The sequence below is a fragment of the Jaculus jaculus genome, chromosome 2 (genome assembly GCF_020740685.1).
Source record: "Jaculus jaculus isolate mJacJac1 chromosome 2, mJacJac1.mat.Y.cur, whole genome shotgun sequence".
Classification (NCBI taxonomy): Eukaryota; Metazoa; Chordata; class Mammalia; order Rodentia; family Dipodidae; genus Jaculus; species Jaculus jaculus.
In genome coordinates, this window is record NC_059103.1 from 26,773,238 (window position 1) to 26,793,191 (window position 19,954).

At 43.6% G+C, this 19,954-nt stretch overlaps 1 protein-coding gene across 3 annotated transcripts in view; it reads right to left on the bottom strand.

Annotated features, from left to right (window-relative positions):
* Nucleotides 1-19,737, bottom strand: part of L3mbtl4 (L3MBTL histone methyl-lysine binding protein 4) — a 451,548-nt gene extending 431,811 nt beyond the window's left edge. For all 3 annotated transcript variants that reach the window (XM_045144044.1, XM_045144046.1, XR_006635777.1), the window contains exon 1: nt 19,708-19,737. The gene's annotated coding sequence lies outside the window, so the exon portion shown is untranslated. The remainder of the gene's footprint in view (nt 1-19,707) is intronic.
* Nucleotides 19,738-19,954: the final 217 nt, after the last annotated feature.

A 19,954-nucleotide genomic window follows, 5' to 3' on the forward strand; every position in this document is an offset into this window, starting at 1 on the left:
ACTTGATATCTTCTCAATCCACTCAGAATAATCCAAACTGCACTCTTTACAAATAAAGCTCAGAAGGGTATGGGCCTTGAGTCCAGTGCTCCAGTGCTCCAACAACTAATAAGAGAGCACCTGGGATGGTATGTGTGGCCGTTACTTTCTCCATGCTGGGATAAGACACCCAAACAGGAGCAGCTGATATTAGGAAAGGGATTGTTTTGCGTATAGTCTGGAGGGGAAGTTTCATCATGGCTGATTAGGCATGGCTCGAGCAGGAAGCTGGCTCACATTGTCCTGTATCACTGGGGAAGAAGTAGCCTGAGTGAGCTCGCTCTGAACACACAGTGGGTAAGAGTAATAAACTCCCAGTGACACGCCTCCTCCATCAAGGATCCTCCTCCCAAAGGCTCCACAACTCTCTAGAATTGCCACCAGCTGGGAACCAAGGATTCAAAACACAAGAGCCCATGTGGAACATTTCCTTTAAACCACCACAGTATGAGGCGTGGACATGGGCATATTCTCTAAGAATAGAATGTGTGTCTCACCCTGTGTTTACTTATTCCTTTTCAGAATAACCATATAAGTTCTTAAGTAACTAAACATGTCGCCCATTGGGGAAAATATTATAATACATAAAAGTGCTTATATCAATTTCTGTCAGTTATCTGAACAATAGCTATCCTTGTACTCTGCTCTAAAGGTTTTTTGATTAGAAAATCATTTAATGTTCATAACACCTCTACTGCCACCTCCAATTTGTAGCAGAAGAATTGCTGAATTCCCTTTGTTCATAGGCTACACAAAGTTAACCCAGGAGCCAGAGTCAGCCAGAGCATTTTTGAACATTTGTTTACTCAACCAAAGATGTACATTTTAAGTATGAAAACAGATGTTTAGGAATTCTGGGGGAAAAAAATGAAAAACACTGATACAGCATGAGCAGAGCAACCAAACAGACAATGATGAAAGTCGGATGAGCAGACACAGAACAGGACGGGAATGCAGTGTGGCAGGGCAGGGCTGGCTGACTGAAGGAAAGGAATGACCCAGACAAATCCCTGAGGAGCCACATCAGCAGAACACACAGTACCCCACTCATCTCTCCACCCTGCTGCATGAAAGAGGTGAGATGGGGCTGCGTGGTTAGAATTCAAATGTCCCACAGATTCATGTGTCTGTAGTTGACCTTCCTACTTGGTCGGTTGAGCATCTGAGATGTGGAGAAGTGGGGTCTGGCTGGAGGATGTGTATTGTTGGGGGCAGACACTGGGGATGAAGAGAACAATACTACTATGTGTTCAGAACCAGTCTGTGATTGCTCCGATCTCGCTCTCTGCACACATACACTGTGGGTGTGTGATGAAGTGAGTCAGCTTCTTCCACCATGATAAGGGCTCCCTTTGCAATTGTAAGACAGAAATAAACCCTTAAGTCCCATCAGCTGCTTCTGGCCAGCTGTTTCTCTCAGCAACAAGAAGGTAACTGCAACAGGGGCACCCAGCAAAAAGAGACCTGAAGCACAATGTCTTTCTTAGGAGATAATTAAAACCTACTATCTGCTTATGCTATGCCAAGTACAAGCTAAGCAAATTAATGTTGACTCCTGTCCCTTTTTCTCAATCGCTCCATGGAATGGTCTTCATTTTAACAGGTGTTATCAGCAATAATCGAAATACCAGAATAGATGGCCATCCCATCTTTGTTTCAAATGTTATGTCCAAAGAGCCCCCAACTGAAAAAACCATGCCTAGAAAAACAACTGCTTACAAAGCTGGCTCATTAAAACTTTTATAAGCTAGAAAAATGGCTTAGAGATTAAAGCACTTGCCTGTAAAGCCAAAGGACCCAAGATCAACTCCCCAGAACTCACATAAGCCAGATGTACAGGCTGCCCATGAGCCTGGAGTTTGTTTGCAGTGACTGAAAGTCTTGACATGCCCATTCATTTTCTCTCTCTCTCTCTCTCTCTCTCTCTCTCTCTCTCTCCCTCTCCCTCTCTCATAAATAAATAAAAATTTTAAATAAAATTTTAAATATTAAAAAAAAAAACTTTTCTCATGAGAAAAAACTCCACAGTAACTCCTCTTATATTGTGTCTGATTGTTTGCCACCTATCTTTTTCTGGAAGAAAAACTCCACAATTCTAAGAAGACCCCCCACACACACATATACACATTGCTAATACAATCTTAAAAGCACAAAATATATACTAGTTTGTACACAGAAAGTTGAAGGTTGGCATAGCAATTATCTTTTCATTACTGGGACAAAACACAACATACAACCAGAGCAGCCTGTAGGAGGAAAGGGTTTATTTTGGCTTACAGTGTCTAGAGGAAGTTTCACCATGGTGGGGAAAGTGTAGAATAGACAACAGGTTCATATCTTCATACAGCAACAACAGAAAGAGCAGTGAGAGAAAGTTAGCTCTGAACTCCTAGTGGACTGGACTATAAAATCCTAACACCCACCCCCAGTGACACATCATCTTCAGGAAGGTTCTACCTTATTAAGGTTCCATCAGCCAGGGACTAAATAGGAAGGTTAATTACAAAAACTTGAGGTTATAGGGGACATTTTACAGCAATTCTCTATAAGCTCTTACCTATTTTTACTGGTGTAGACAGCAGCCCTGCATTGTGCTTGTCAAACTGCCTTCTAAATATTCTTACATAGCTATAGATATATCATTGCTATAGAGGGTCAGATGCATGACTCCCAAAGACCTATGTTTAGTTAAGTCAGGCCCTCCCCCTATGCCACTAATAAATGACAGAGTATCTAAGGATGGCCTTGTCGGGGTTCATATGGTGTTGGGTGAGTGCCCATGAAAGGGTGGGTGCACCCTGGTCCCTTCCTTGTTCTTGTGCAACTTAGCCATGGACTCATTAGTGCACCCCACTACACACAGCCTCCCATTGGCCATAGGCATGCCCTCTTGGCACACAAAACCATGGAAAGCTGTGGGTCTCCCTGATCTTGGACTAGAATATCCAAAACCACAAGTTACAATAAAACTCTTGTCCTTGTAATTACCACCAGAACTTTGTTACAGTAGAGAAAGCTTAATAACACATTAGTGATAATAGCAGAGGAGAGAGAGAGAGAGGTGGTTCTATGCTGGAATAATCTAGGATAAGTTAGGACAGTGCAGACATAGAAACCTCTGTCTACAGGTGAGGCACAGTGTGACAGTTTGAATTAGGTGTCCTTCTTAGACTCATGTATTTTGAATGCCTGGTCCCCAGCTTGTGGCAATTTTGGAGGTGTAGACTTGCTAGAGGTTGTGTGTTGCTAAGGCAGGTTTAGGGGTATGATTCCTAGCACCCCCCTTGCCAGAGTTCAGCTCACTTTCCTGCTGCTATCTTCTACCTGCTGCGACAAGAAGTGATATCTAGCCTCTACTCTATGACCATTCTCTCCCTGCTATCATGAAGCTCTCCCTGGAGACTATAAGCCAAAATAAGCCTTTTCCTGCCATCAGCTGCTTTGGGCCGGCCATTTTGTCCCAGTAATGAGAAGGTAATTGCTACACACACTGTCTTCCAGCCAGCAGATGCCACCAGAGCCAAGTCTGACCTTCAAGTTCAAAATACCAAGAGCAAAACTCTTCATAACTATCTGGGGTCATGCCAGGCCTCAGTGCTCTCTGTGGCTGACCATCGTTGTATGTGTCCAGATCATCAAAGCAAATACCCGCTCTGAATTCCCTGCAGTACTCCTTCACCTGCCTGACTTCTCTCCATCTTGCTCTTTTACCAGAAGCCTCTAGCTGGTCACTAGCACCTCCCGCAGCCTGCGGAGAAGTCTATGTCTCATACAACTTAAAATCGAGGAGATTAGATATGCATTTGTGAATGGACTTTCATACTTCCACAGAAGAGCTGAAGACAGAAGTCAAATTCCACACAGTACTAATCTACTGTAGAGGCCCCGCAGATGTGTGCCCTAGGGAGTGCCAACCCACAGCTCCCTCCTAACTTACACCCAGACCTATACCAGCTCACATGACTCTGAAAGCATTGGGTTTAAGGCCCATGAAGGCTGTCTCTGGGAGACCCCACAGAGCACCCCAATGTTGGCTCAGCAGCCATAAAGCCAGCCACTCTGGGCTTGTGCTCCCAAAGACATTCTTCAGTCTCTGGATGAGGATGGGAGGGGGCTCACCTCCAACCCCTTTCTGTGCATTCTCCCCCTTTGCTTTTAATCTGACTACATCTAAATAAAGCCACATGAAGCCTCTTCAATATTTTAATTACACTTAGTCAAACCTTAGAAAGAAAAAGGAAACAGTGCCACCTAACTGCCTCAGAGGAGGCCTTGTTCTTGAGGCTGTCCGTGTTGTTGTTTTTAAGTGCATATTCATTACCAACCCATCTACTTCCCACTCCACGATATGACTTCAGTGAACTCTCCACAGCTGCTAACTTCTCAAAAGTGAGCAAAATGTCAAGTTCCATTATTCACTGCATCTTAGAAAATAGCAAATTCTAGCTGTTTTAGATAATAGAGCTAATGGAGAATCAACACAATAAATTCACTTAACTAACCTGAACAATGATTAGATGAACTTCTTTTATATAATACTTTGAACTATTCAGAAAACCAACAAATCTCATTCCTTCCCCAACCACTTCTATGTAAATATTTCTGAGTAGTTGATCACTTGCAAAACAGTCTGCTTTTATTGAATTAAAACCCAGCACAGGAGTGAAGGCTTAGTGGTTAAGGCACTTGCCTGCAAAGCCTGAGGACCCAGGCTCAATTCCCCAGTACCCATGTAAGACAGATGCATAAGGTGGTGCATGTCTCTGGAGTTTGTTTGCAGTGACTAGAGGCCCTGGTGTTCCCATTCTCTCTCTCTCTCTCTCTCTTTCTCCCTCCCCCTCCTCCTTTTTCTCTCTTTCAAATAAAGTAATTTTTTTTAGAGTGCACCTAGGATATGTGGGTAAGATGACCCAAAGTTAGGATGTTCCGCAGTGTGGTGGTTTGATTCAGGTGTCCCCCATTAACTTAAGTGTTTGGAATGCTAGGCTTCTAGCTGATGGAGATCTGGGAATTAAGACCTCCTGAAGCAGTATATTGTTAGGGGTGGGCTTATGGGTATTATAGAAAGTTTCCCCTTGCCAGTGGTTGGCACAATCTCCTGTGGCTATTGTCCACATTATGTTGACCAGGGGGCAATGTCCACCCTCTGCTCATGCCATCATTTTCCCCTGCCTTCACGGAGCTTCCCCCTCGAGCCTGTAAGCCAAAATAAGCCTCTTTTATCCCACAAGCTGTTCTTGGTTGGGTGATTTCTACCAGCAATGTGAACCTAACTGCAACATGCATTATGACCTTGAAAAGTAATTTTGCTTTAAGTGTCCCAATCCTGAGACTAGTGAAAAGCTTTCCAAAGCTCAGAGTGAGTCTAACACAATTCCAACTGCCAATTTCCTCTGCTGCCTTTGCACTTGAGTTCAGTGTTCACTCCTACTAGTTGATAACCCATTGATTGTGCTTCCTCCTGAAGTTTCTCCACTTTGCCTGTAGATACAGAGAAAAGCAAGGTAAGAAAGAGAAAATCCAGAGATGGCATAGAAGGAGAAATAAAAAAGTGGATAGGTCTGATTTATGTGAACTATTTTGGGAACTTCCCCAAACCTCTGCACATACAAGCGGCAATAAATAAAACAAAACAAATTTAAAAAGAAAAAAAAAAAGCCTAATGGAAGAGCCAGAGGATGGAAAGGAGTGTTGTAGATTATGGTTTTCCTGATTTCCTTGGTTATCCCACTCATAAGCTCACAGCAACTCTGCTTACTTGCATGAGGTCTGTACAAGATCATTAATGTAGAGGAGCTCATGAGTCAACCAGCGCCCCCTGAGGAGTTGTCAGCAGATAATGCATGCCAAAGAAAGGGCAGACATTTTGTTTCCAATGGTGTGCCTCATGCTCTTGTAAATAAGCCCCTACCCAAGCTCATACAAGTTCCCCAAATTGAACTCCATGGATAACAAGAACAAGAACAAACAAACAAACATACAAAACAAAACAGTTAAATGACAACCTCCAAAATCAATAGCTACCTCCTAAGAACTGAGAAACAACTAAAATCTAGAGACAGGTTCAAAAGAAGGTAGAGAGCTGGGCATGTGGCACACACCTTTAATTCCAGAACTTGGGAGACAGAGATAGGAGGATCGCCGTGAGTTCGAGGCCACCCTGAGCCCTGAGACTACATAACGAATTCCAGGTCAGCCTGAGCTAGAGTCGGACCCTACACTACCTCACAAAACCAAAAAAAAAAAAAAAAAAAAAAAAGGTAAACCACCTGTCCCAGGCCCTGGGTGTTGAACTCCATACACACGGTGCAGTGACAGGGGTTAAGTCCAATTCCATATTTTCTGGTTATCACTGCCAAATGTCAGAAATTAGTCAGGCTAACAATGAGTCTGCAATTTGCACTCACAGCCAAGGAAACAATTTTAGTTTATCTAATATTGTCAGCCTGGGAATTAACACCTCCTGGAAGCAGTGTATTTTTAGGGGTGGGCTTACGGGCATTATAGAAAGTTTCACCTTGCCAGTGTTTGGCACACTCTCCTGTGGCTATTGTCCACGTTATGTTGGCCAACAATAACAGAATCTCCTAAGGCCACACACTCTACCCTTCAAACACAATCTTATGTTATAGCCAGTTACATTTGATTCTAAGTATACGACAGCAGGTGAACTGAACTGAGATTAAAGAAGCCTGTATACGACTTGTGGGCAATGATGGTTATGACATCAATAACATCAATAAATACTCACATCCATATGGGGAGGTGAATATGTATGCCTTATCCATACATGACACACTATATGTTCATTTTATATGTGAGAGTTCAGACACTGAATTGTGCCTAGCAGTCAAACACCATGAAAATATCACTCTGTATAAATCTGAGTTTCTGATACTACTTCTTAAGGTGTCCTCTTAAAATGTAGACAAATTTAAAGACTATTATGGAATCCAATCCTACTCTACCTCAGACCTCAAAATGTGCTCAGGACTATACTGGGAAAGAACACAGTTCAGGGCTGAAGAGATTGCTCAGTGGTTAAGCCCTTTGCCTGTAATACCTAATGGCCCAGCTTTCATTCTCCAGACACATAAAGCTAGATTTGTACAAAGTGGCACATGAATCTGGAGTCCATTTGCATCAACTGGAAGCCCTGATGTGCCCATTCTCTCCCTCTCTCTCTCTTTCTCCCTCTCTCTCTCTCTCTCTCTCTCTCTCTCTCTCTCTCTCTTTCTCTCTCTCTCTCTCCATCTCAATCTCCTTGCAAATAAATAAATAAGTTGCTAAAACAAAACACAGTTTTGGGAAAATGGCGAGAAAGGATTAGCATATTCCAGTCAAAGTATAGCAAGGTAAGTCCATAGACTACGACTTGGTTGTTTCTTCCATCTCTACTTTAAAATAGTGGAACAGTGGGAAATGGCTCTGAGGTTAAAGAGGCTTGTTTGCAATGCCTGCCAGCCTGAATTTAAGGCACTTTAATGCCCCAATACCCATGTATAACCAGATTAAGGTAGTGGCATCTGTAGTTCATTTGCAGCAGAAAGAGACCTGATAAATGGTCTTTGTCTGTCTGTCTGTCTGTCTGTCCGTCCGTCCATCCGTCCGTCCATCCATCCATCCATCTATTTACCTACCTACCTACCTAGCTACTCACCTATTTCCTGTTCTAATTTGTAAAACCATGGCATTAAGTCACAAAGCATGAAAACCTGTGAAATGAGATTTTTCTGTCATATTTCCTCACAGTTGATACCTGTATCAGCCTAAAGGCATAAGGTGTATTATTAACAGGGCTTTCTTTACAACAAAATCCAGGATTTACTTATTCAGAGTATTTTCATCTCTACAATGTAATTTCTTTAGGGAGCTATTTATTTATCCTAATGATGTTCTATTGCTTAATGAATTGATTACAAGCACAATTTATATTGCCATCTGTCAGGAGTCTGACAAAAATGACTCCTCTGTTAACAAGGAAGTTAGAATGAAATACTCCATATTACTCTTCTAATCTAAATAATTTTTATTGCTTTCTAGGAATGCCATGAGTATATAACTCGGACTGAAATGATAAATTTTACCCTTATATTCAAATATGCACATTCTACATATGTACCTGCAATCAAATATTATACGGAATTTATACAACTAGATTTAAACAGTTATTTTGTGGAATCCTACTTGGAAGGCATCCCATTGCAACGTCACTCATTTAAGCTAACCAAAATGTATGTGCTAGTCTAACCTCTAGTGCCATCCAGATCAAAAGTTTACCATGAACTATACAGATTTCAAGTTGAAATTTAGTGAGTGAAAATTACACTTGGTTGACTAAGTAATGTGGAGTAAATGGGAATCAACACTCCACCATAAAATCTGCCTTGTAAGGTTTTAAGTTTTAGAAAAACTTTAGAATTTCCAAAATGCTAATGAAAACTGGTTCTCATGTACAGAAAATAAGATTGTCAAGAGAAAAGATTGTGTGTGTGTGTAAGTGAGTGTGTGTGAGTGGTATGCATATGCATATGTGTGGTATGCATGTGCATATGTGTTTTGACTGTGGGTGAGCAAACAAGTGTGGGTGCCCATGTACATGGAGACCAGAAGTCAATGCCAGGTGTCACGTTCTTCCTTCTCACTTTAAACCCAGGGTCTTCCATTCTGCTAATCTAGCAAGCCAGTTTACCCTGGTATCCCATCTCTACATTCTAAGCTTTGGGACCACGAGCATGTTGCCATGCAAGCCTGCATTTTAAAAAATATTATTTATTTATTTAGTTATTTATTTGCAAGCAGAGAAACAAAAAGGAGTGTGTGTGTGTGTGTGTGTGTGTGTGTGTGTGTGTGTGTGTGTGTGTCTAAGTATGGGCATCCCAGGGCCTCTAGCCCCTGCAAATGGACTACAGATGCACGCACCACTTTCCGTATCTGGTTTTCTGTGGATACTGGTGAATCAAACTCCAGTAGTTTGGATTTGTAGGCAAATGCCTTAACTACTGATCTATTTCTCCAGGCCTGTTGCAGTCCGGTTTGCATTGCTGGTAGAAATCACCCAACCAAGAGCAGCTTCTGGGAAAAAGAGTTTTATTTTGGCTTACAGGCTCGAGGGGAAGCTCCACGATGGCAGGGGAAAACGATGGCATGAGCAGAGGGTGGACATCACCCCCTGGCCAACAGAAGATGGACCACAGCAACAGGAGGGTGTACCAAACACTGGCATGGGGAAATTAGCTATAAAGACCATAAGCCCGCCCCCAACAATACACTCCCTCCAGGAGGCATTAATTCCCAAATATACATCAGCTGGGAACCTAGCATTCAGAACACCTAAGTTTATGGGGGACACCTGAATCAAACCACCACAAGGCCCTAAACCTGGCATTTGTGTGGGTGCTGGGGCTTGCACTCAGGTCCTCTGACTTACAAGGCTAGCATTTTACCAGATGAGGCATCTTTCCAGCCCCAAGAATTAGTAATTCTAAACTCTAAGCAAAGTTATTTGCCTTTCAGCAAACTATTTCTCATGTACATCACTGCAAGTTACCAGAAGATTTTGCTTATTTATCCAAAGAACTGGGAAAGGATAGGAAATAAAGTATAACACACTAGTGGCATTTAAAAGATAAGACCTATATAACATGGGACAAATTTTCACACCAAAATTTCAACCTGCCTTTTGAAAGACTGGTGTATCACACTTGACATTTACATAGGTGTAAAAACAAACCAACAAAAATTTATTCAGGCTTCTCTAAACCCTGAATGGTATTTTATTTTACATAAATCAAAAGGAAAATTTGCATGGTTTTGGTAATTTTTGTTCTCTTCCATGAATTCAAGTCTAAATAAACTTAGGAAAATGTTCACCTTTTTTTTTGTGGGGGGGGGGTTCAAGGTAGGGTTTCACTCTGGCCCAGGCTGACATGAATTCACTATGGAGTCTCAGGGTGGGCTTGAACTCATGGTGATCCTCCTACCTCCTCCTCCTCCCAAGTGCTGGGACTAAAGGTGTGTGCCAACACACCCGGCAGAAAATGTTCACTTTTGTATATATGAAACTTCAGTATGCTTTACAAATGTGGGAACCGATGTCATGGAGCCAAATGTCATTCAGAGATCCTCCTTCCCAGATACACTCCACCTGAACCAACATTTTCACGGCCACTTGCAGTGTGAATTAAAAACCAACCCCTTCATTTTATTCTCTATTCTACATTAATCATCTCTAAACATTTGAAGCAAATGATCATTTTATAAGCCTCAGTCAGACAATCACAGAGATACTTCTGGAAGCATCTCTGTGATGGCTTTGCAAGGAGAGCCCCAAGTGCAGAGTGTTGCAGTCAAGAGCAGCTTGTGTGGACAAAGAGCTTTACTTTGGCTTACAGGCTCAAGAGGATAGCTCCATGATGGCAGGGAAAATGATGGCATGAACAGAGGGTGGATATCACCCCCCTGGCCAACATAAGGCAGACAGTAGCAACAGGAGAGTGTGCCAAACAGCGGCAAGGAGACACCAGCTGTATATAACACCCATAAACCTGCCCCCAACAATACACTGCCCAAAGAAGGCTATAATTTCCAATCACCATCAGCTGGGGAACTAGCATTCAGAATACCTAAGTTTATGGGGGACACCTGAATCAAACCACAACAGGTAGTTTGGATGTGAAGTGTCCCCCATGACCCCATGCGTTTATGATTAAGCCTCTTGCTTGATCCCAGCTGGTAGAAGCTTTGGGAGGGGGAGCTCTGCTAGAGGGGCGTGGCACTTGGTGCAGGCCTTGCAGTTTATTAGTCTAGTCCTACTAGGTGCCCAGAACTCAGCTCATTCTTGCTGCTCCCCTCAGCTGGTGTGAAAAGAGGGGATGCTCAATTGTCTGCTCTGCCATGCTTTCCTTGTATCATGATGAAACCTCCCCTTGAAACGTCAGCTGACATCAATACACTCCTTCCATCAGCTGCTTCTGTTCGGGTGTTTTGTCCCAGAAATGAGAAGGAAACTGCTGTACCCACTCTCTCCCCACCCCAGACAGTCAGGGACCTGACCTGAGCACTGTAGTAAGAATTTGATTTAAGAGATTACTCAGACAACTCCCCTCTCAGAAGAGGGTGAAGACCCAAGAGAAAGTGAAGCTGGAGCCAGGGTCAGCAGTCTAGCTCTATAGGCAACTGTCCTGTGACGGCAGTGGTGCAGGGTGCATGCCACCTATTACCCAGCTAAGCAGAATGTATGTTTCATCTTTGGCACGCTGAAGGAGATGAATGGACTTCGGAGTGAATGTGACAGCAAAAAATACCTTCAGACTTGCTTAGTTAACTGTTTGGAAAGCTGTTGTTTCCTTCTTGAGTTTCACAGATAAGACGGCTAGTCACAGCAAAAATATTTAGCGGTGAAATCTGGCTTGTTACTGCCGCTGCCACTCCTTTACATTTAGAATCAAAATTAAGTATTATTCAAAAAAAATCATTGCACTGAAACTCACAATCGAATCAAAGATGGTAGGCAGCCCACTTCTATAATCCAGTACTGGAGAAGCTGAATCAAGAAGAGCTTCAAGTTCCAGTCCAGCCTAGGATAAACAGAGAAACTTTGTCTCAAATAAAACAAAATCAAGGGACCAGAGAGATGGTTGAGCAGGTAAAGGGGATTATAATACAAGCAAGAGGACCTGAGTTCAACACTAACACCCACATAAAATGTCAGGCATAGCTATATGTGCCTGTAACCCAGCACTAGGGAAAGCAGAGACAGGAGGATCACTGTGACTCCCTGGCCAACCACCCAATCTGAAAATTGAAGAGTTCCAGGTGCAGTGACTAGAGGCCCTGGAGTGCCCCTTCTCTCAATCTCTCTCTCCCTCTCTCTCTCTCTCCCTCTCTCTCTCTCTCCCTCTCTCTCTCTCTCTCTCACTCACTTTCTCTTTCCCTCTTCTTTCTCTCTTCCCTGTCTCTCTCTGCTTGCAAATAAAATTTTTAAAAATCTTTCTTTTCTAAAAAATTTTTCTTTATTTATTTGAAAGTGACAGGCAGAGAGAGAAAGAGGGAGAGAGAGAGAGAATGGGCGCGCCAGGGCCTCCAGCCACTGCAAATGAACTCCAGACATGTGCACCCCCTTGTGCATCTGGCTAACATGGGTCCTGGGGAATCGAGCATTGAACCAGGGTCCTTAGGCTTCATAGACAAGCGCTTAACCGCTAAACCATCTCTCCAGCCCAATTTTTAAAAATCCTAATTGCTAGTCCCAAAAGAAAAAGAAAAAGGACCTGTGTATTTATTTAACTATAGGTACCTCCATGTTGGAAATCTGAAGTGGTAAGAATTACAAAAGAAAAAGAAGGGCTGGAGAGATGGCTTAGCGGTTAAGCGCTTGCCTGTGAAGCCTAAGGACCCTGGTTTGAGGCTCAATTCCCTAGGACCCACGTAAGGGGTGGCGCGCACGCGTCTGGAGTTTGTTTGCAGTGTCTGGAGGCCCTGGAGTGCCCATTCTCTTTCTCTTTTTCTCTCTGCCTCTTTCTCTCTCTGTCTGTCACTCTCAAATAAATAAATAAAAATGAACAAAAAAAATTTAAAAGAAAGTAAAAGAAACGTTATCTAAAGTGAGTGAGTGAATTCAATCTTCTCTCCAATAATGTGTAAGCTGTTTCTTTACATTCTGGTTTGAGGGATATTTTTAGATTTGCAGGTTGGGGAAAACTTGGAAAACTGCTTAACATTCATACACTAAAGCATAGTGAATTTATCTTCACTTGTAATACAACTCAGTGAGTCTATTCCAAGGCACAAAGTTTTTGAAATTTCCATAAAGTGAAACCAGTCATTTTTGTTTGGCGCCATATACATGCCAAAACACGTGCTATGTAACAACACACAAATGACATCAGCACCAAAGGGATCTCTCTACAAGAGGTTGAGGAAAACCTTATACTTTGCCCTCATCTATAACATATGGTCTCTGGAGGGAGCCCTACCTGATCCAGCAAGGAGCAACCCTGACATTATGTCACCTTACCCGGGCAGCCCCCAAGGAATCATTTGTGGGGTGAAGCAACAGAGCTTCTCAGTTAGGTACGTGGCAAGGATGTCCCAGCTCCCTCTTGTATTTACTGCGCGCCCCCTCCTCAGCACAGGCAGATGTCTTACTGCTGCTAGTCTCCCCAGCATAGGTGGTAGCATGCATGCCCCTCTCCTGGATGCTGAGGGCCTGACCCAACAGCGAACAGCAAGAGGATCTCTTGAGCAGAACGGACTGAGTGTTTGTGTTGAAGGCAGGCACGTCATGGGTACTCAAACACTAAGGACAAAATAAATGTATGCATAAACTAGTGACAGAATATTTTGTCACACAGCACAAATAAGTCTCAAACTTGAACCTGTGTGCGTCAAATCCCTTACATCTCAAGGCTTAGCACAGTTCTGTCCAAAGTTAAGGACTAATAAATGTTTGAGAAATGAACATATCCTCACATAGCAAATATGTTACTGGCTTTATGATTCCAGCTGTACAAATAAATAAAGAATTATTACCCTAGAACAAAATTTGCTAAGCTATTCAATACAACTTCACTGGCAAAATTTGGTTATAAAAGAAATGTTAACATATAATAGAAAAATCTTGTAAATTTGGTCCTTGGAACTAGAAACTGAAGTAGGAGGAGGGATAAGGAGGAATGGAGAGAGGGAGAAAGGGAAGAAGAGTGGGAAGGAGGGAAGGAAGAAGGAAAACAGAAAAGCCTCAAGGACTGGGATGTGGAAAGATAAGTCAAAGTTCCAATTCTGCCATTGCTCAGAGGCATAAGTGTGGGTATTAATTATTTGCCTTGGCCACCACGCGACACAATAATGACCCTTGTTTTACGGCTAGTTGTCAACAAAGACCACATATCATCATGAAAACTATTCTTTACAGAGAACAGGAACTTTGAATTGATAAAAGTTCCCTCAAGTTAGATAACTGTTTCAAGTTAGATAACTTTCTTTTTGAAACACAGCTGACATTGTGACTTCAGACTTTTCCTAACACACTAGATCTCTAGATCTCTTTTCTATTTATTTGGAGATTTGCTTTATTTTGTTCCTGGGTTTTCATTGATTTTCAATTTGTTTTTGGCATGTGTGGTATAGTGTGTGTGTGTGTGTGCGCGCGCGTGTGTGTGTGTGGTGTAGTGTAACCTATGTGTATGTGCCCAATACAGCCTCCAGTGGTGGCCAGAGAGAAACACCCGTCCTGCTCCATCACTATTCCGCCATTTTTACCTGAGCTGGAGTCTTACTGATCCGGGAGCTTGCTGCGTTTTAGGTGTTGTTACTGTTATTCTGGTCTGTTTCATTTGCCATCCCAGTGATTCAATATCACTGGAGTTACAGATCTGCAGTTACAGATGTGCACGGCCATGCCCTGCTGTTTATGTGCGTCAAGGGGATGAAAACCAAGCAGTCTCTCGGGCCGTTTCATGACCACACGCTGGCACAGGTAAGGTCTTGCTTCATAACCATGGCTGCCTGCTGCTAGCTTATGTAGTCTAGGCTGGCCTCAAACTCACAGCAATCCTCCATCCTCGGCTTCCAGAACACTAGGATTTTGGACATGCTTCACCACACCCAGCTCAGACTTCTGTTTTATCATTCTGAAAACGGATGGACTCTAATCACTGTCCCTCAATGTGCTGAGCTTTGGTGTCTCTGAACCCTCCCCAAGAGATGGACTGTTGGCACAGTCTGGAGACTGATCCAGGCTGTCACAGCTAATAAGAAGGAAGGAACCACGGGCATCTAGGAGGGAGAGTCCAGAGAAGCTGCACTCCCTGCAGTGCACAGGCTGGGTGGTTCGCATGACAATAACAACAACTGCGTGTGTGTGTGTGTGTGTGTGTGTGTGTGTGTGTGTGTGTGTGTGTGTGAGATAAGATAGAAAAACCTTGAATTTCAGGTTTTCTAAACTCCCTGAAATTCAGAAAAAAAAAAATACAGATGTAAATGCATAACCAAAGAAAACTTTTCAAAAGTTACTAAATCTCTCTCTCTTTCTCTCATAAAAAAATAAAAAGAAAAAATACTTTTAAAAAAAAGAATAAAAGGGGCTGGAGAGATGGCTTAGCAGCTAAGAGCTTGATTGTGAAGCCTAGGGACCCTGGTTCGAGGCTTGATTCCCCAGAACCCACATTAGCCAGATGCACAAGGGAGCGCATGCGCGTAGAGTTTATTTGCCGTGGCTGGAGGCCCTGGCTCACCCATTCTCTCTCTCCCTCTCTCTCTCCCTCTCTCTCTCTCTCTCTCCCCCTCTCCCTCTCCCTCTCCCTCCCTCCCTCTTTCTCTCTCTGTCTGTCCCTCTCAAATAAATAAATTTTAAAAATAAAGAAACAAGGACTGGAGAGATAGCTTGGCAGTTATGGTGCTTGCCTGCAAAGCCTAAGGACCCATGTTCAACTCCCCATATCCCACGTAAGCCAGATGCACAAGGTGACACATGCACAAGATCGTGCATGTGCACAATGTGGCACATGTGTCTGGAATTTGATTAAAGTGGCTGGAGGCCCTTGCATGCCAATTCTCTCTCTCTCTCTCTCTCATATAAAAATAAAATTAAGAAAAAAGTTGCTAAATGTGGGACAACAGGAGTATCCCTAGAAAGATGAAAGACCACATATGTGGACATTGACCTTCACTTAGTGCAGCATGTGAGTGACTCATGTGCAGCCATCCACTTTTTCTTGAATTTCTCTCTCACCACTCACTCCATAGTTTGTTTTGGACACAAATGCAAACCAGTTCTGAAAAGACTGACAAAAGTTCTCCCCTTATCTTCACAGCACAAGAGGAAGAACAAAATGGCCCTAGAGAGGACTGCTGATCCGTTATAAAAATGGCCCTAGAGAGGACTGCTGATCCGTTATAATAAAGCTGGTAGGTACCATTCACATACAAAAGGCCTCCACAGCAAATGGGATATGCTTCCCCAAGTTCTTGGTCTGTTAACCTTAACAGTTCCTCTTCTAAGCTGGATAACACTGGATAAAACTGCCTAGACAACATTCACATATCTTCTGGGAATAAAAATCACAGCAAACTTACAGTTTTGGATGAGAATGAGAAAATATTTTTTAAAGAATCTTTCTTTTAACCATCCTCAGAAACAACAGAGTGCATGAAATACAGACTCAGTTGTGGTCCACAGGCATTGCTAGTAATTCACCTCTATGATGCCAAGGATGGGGCTAGAGAAAGTGTGTAATGGCAGGGAATTAAAGATCATTCTCTGGCACAAGGCAAAACTAAAAGGAGAGAACTTTTATTTCTTGGGGTAGGCGAGATGGCTCAGTGGTAAAGGTATTTGCTTGTAGAGCCTGACAGCCTGGGTTCAAGTCCCAGAACCACATACAACCAGAGGCAATGTGCATGTGTGTGGCTTTTATTGCCAGTAACAACAGACCTGGTGTGCACCCACACACACATATGTATATGCAAATGAATAATTTTTTAGACCAAAGAAAACCTTTATTTCTCCTCTGCTCTGTGATCATAACAACAAAATGCAAAACTAAAGTCAGTTCTGGGGCTGGAAAGACAGCTAAAAGCATTAGCTTGCAAAGTCTGCTGACTCAGGGTTCAATTCCCTAGTACCCATGCAAAACCAGACTCACAAAGTGGTGTGTGCATCTGTAGTTTATTTGCAGTAGCAACAGACCTTGGCGCACATACTCTCTCCCCCCACCCTTTCTCTCTCTCTGTTTCTCTCTCTCACACACACTCACACAAATAAATACAATAAAAATATTTGTAAAGGTCAATGTCTTAGCTACTGACTCAAGGGATACTAAAATGTAAGAAACTTTGTGAACTGCCTTCCCATATAAGCTATCGCTAACTGACTCAAATATCATTCCAATTTATGGAGCATCGAATGTATTAGGCCATTGCCTAGCTTTGGCACTGTGAGATGACAAACCCTGAATTAACTCAAAGTTTCCTAGAGAACACTAGAAAAGTAAGTCTTACGGCTCAGAGCCAGAGAGCGTGACAACAGTGCTGCCGTAGGACAGTGTGCTGCTCAAGGTGGAGCGATCCAGCTTCAGGGAGGCACGGAGCCTTTGCAGAGGAAGAACACTCAGTGGAAAAGGCAGACAAGAGGGACACTGTGTCCCTCCAATCACATGCTCAACTTGCTTTAAATAAAAGGGGAGGGAAGCAGGCATGGTAGCCCACGCCTTTAATCCCGGCCCTCTGGAGGCAGAGGTAGTGAGCCTACCGCCAACCACCCCCTACCTAAAAAAGAAGGGAGTAGGAGAGCTGGGGAGAGAGCTCAGCAGTTAAACACACTTACTTGTAAAGCCTGATACCCCGGGTCTGAGACCTCAGTGCCCGCATAAAACCAGATGCACAAAGAGGAGCACGCATCTGGAGCTCCTTTGCAGTGACGAGAGGCCCTTAGTGCCCATATTCTCATTTCTGTTCATTCTCATGTTCTCTCTCTCTCTCTCTCTCTCTCATGTACGCAAATAAATAAAATAATATAATATTAATTTTAAAAAGGGAATGTGTGAAAGGGAAAAAAATCCATGGAAACATGAATTAATCCATTACAAAATGTAAGTTTGCACCTAGCATGGTGGCTCATGCCTTTAGTTCCCTCCCTCACTCCAGCACTCAGGAGGTTGAGGTTGAAGGATCGCTACCATGAGTTCAAGGCCAGTATGCAGCCTCAAAGTGAGTTCCAGGTCAGCCTTTGCTGGAGTGAGATCCTGCCTTAAAAAAATAAAATTAAATTAAAAAGCATTAAGTTTACCCCAGCTGTTACCATGACCCCACAGCAGCACACTCTTACAGTCATTTCCACCACAACCCTGAGTTTATAAGGTCACTCCAATAGGCAGGGATCAGTGAGATAAGAAGTTGATGGATACTCTAGAGCATGGTGGATAAGAAAGGCATTCTGGGTAGATACTTACAAACAAAAATCTAGGCGAAAGTAAAACATAGAATGTCTTGGTGGTCTGGGCCTATACATCAGAACTTGGGAGGCTGAGGCAGGAAGATACAAGCCACTGCACAAGAACTCCAGACACGTGTGCCTCCTTGTGCAATCTGACTTTATGGGGTCCTGGGGAATCAAACTCGGGTCCTTGGGCTTTCAGGAAACCACCCCAACTGCTGAGCCATCTATCCAGTGCTGTTCCTTGATTTTTATTCAAAAAGAATTCACAGAAATAACAGCAACCTCTTAAAATGTTTGGTAGCAGTTACCTTCTTTTTTTTTTATTTATTTATTCATTTATTTATTTGAGAGCGACAGACACAGAGAGAAAGACAGATGGGGGAGAGAGAGAGAATGGGCGTGCCAGGGCTTCCAGCCTCTGCAAACGAACTCCAGACGCATGCGCCCCCCTGTGCATCTGGCTAACGTGGGACCTGGGGAACCGAGCCTCGAACCGGGGTCCTTAGGCTTCACAGGCAAGCACTTAACTGCTAAGCCATCTCTCCAGCCCAGCAGTTACCTTCTTGTTGCCAGGATAAAACACCCAACCAAAAGCAGCTGATGAGAGCTTACCGTTTCAAGGGAAAGGTTCATCATGGCAGGGTAAGAATATCAGAGCAGGCAGTAGGGATAGTATATCTTGTCACATCTCAAGGGCGGGAAGGAACAGCAAGCTTCAGCCAGCACATGCAAGTGGGCTAGACTATGACATCCCAAGGCCCCGGAGACAGCCCACCTCTGGTAAGGCTCTACCTCCCAAAGGCTCTACCAGCTGCCAGTGACTAAGCAGGAAGCTTAATCACAAATGCTTGAGGCAACATTCAAAACACCACAGCTGTCCTATAGAAAGGTTCCATTTTCAAGTTTGTTGTATTCAGGAAAGCAGCAATCGCAAATAAGCCATGGTTCATCATTGCAGGGCCAGAGAACCTGCTGGGGCTCTGAGGGTTCCAGTGTCAGGATGAGTATTGGAAAACAAGGTAAGGAAAACTGAGTAATCAGAACTTTTAAACCTTTCCGATCAGGACTGCACAGGATGCGGCAGAGCCAGCTTGATGACAGGGATCAGATCGCAGGCATCTCGGGGTGCTGGTGCAACCGCAAACAGGCTGGCTGTTTATCAGGACAGCCAAGGGACGTACAAAGGATGTCCACTGACTACCAAAAGCCATAGCTGCAGAGACAGGGAAGGAAGCCCACATCTGTCCCACACCCAGTACAATCCTGGGTGCGGTGCTCGACACATCTCACACTCAAACAAGTTATCTCCTTAAACTACCTTCTGCCCACTAGGGCTCCCATTCGGAAAGGGCCATGGCCAGCTTCCATGACTGTCTCGTTCCAGCCATCCCCATCTCCAAAGCAGAGGACCCCAGACCCTGCCCTTTACCTTTTCCTCTCATGTACCATCAGTTCTACCTCAGAAATGCCCATGGAGGACCGGAGAGATGGCTTGGCTGATAAGGCGCTTGCCTGCAAAGCCAAAGGACCCAGGCTCCATTCCCCCAGGACTCATGAAATCCAGGTGCACAAGGAGTTCATGTGCAGCAGCTAGAGGCCCTGGCATGTCCATTCTCTCCATCTCTCTCTCTCCCTCTCTCTCTGTTACACACACACACATGTAAATACAATAAAAAAAATTTCAAAAAGAAAAAAAATGGCCCTTGAAGCTCATCTATCTCCGCACTCACCTCTCTGTTCCAAGCAACAGCAACTTCCACAGGGCCACATGCCACAGTGTCTTATCTGGTCTTGCCACTGACATCCATTCTGCGAATGACAATCAGAGACAGCCTTTACCAATACAAAGCAGACCATGCCACACTCCTGCTGACTCTGTTTATTTTCTTCCCTAACCTTATTCGGCCGAATCCCCCATCCCGCTACTGGCTAGGATTCTTCGGAGGCCTTTATTGCTCCACTATACAAAGTAGGCCT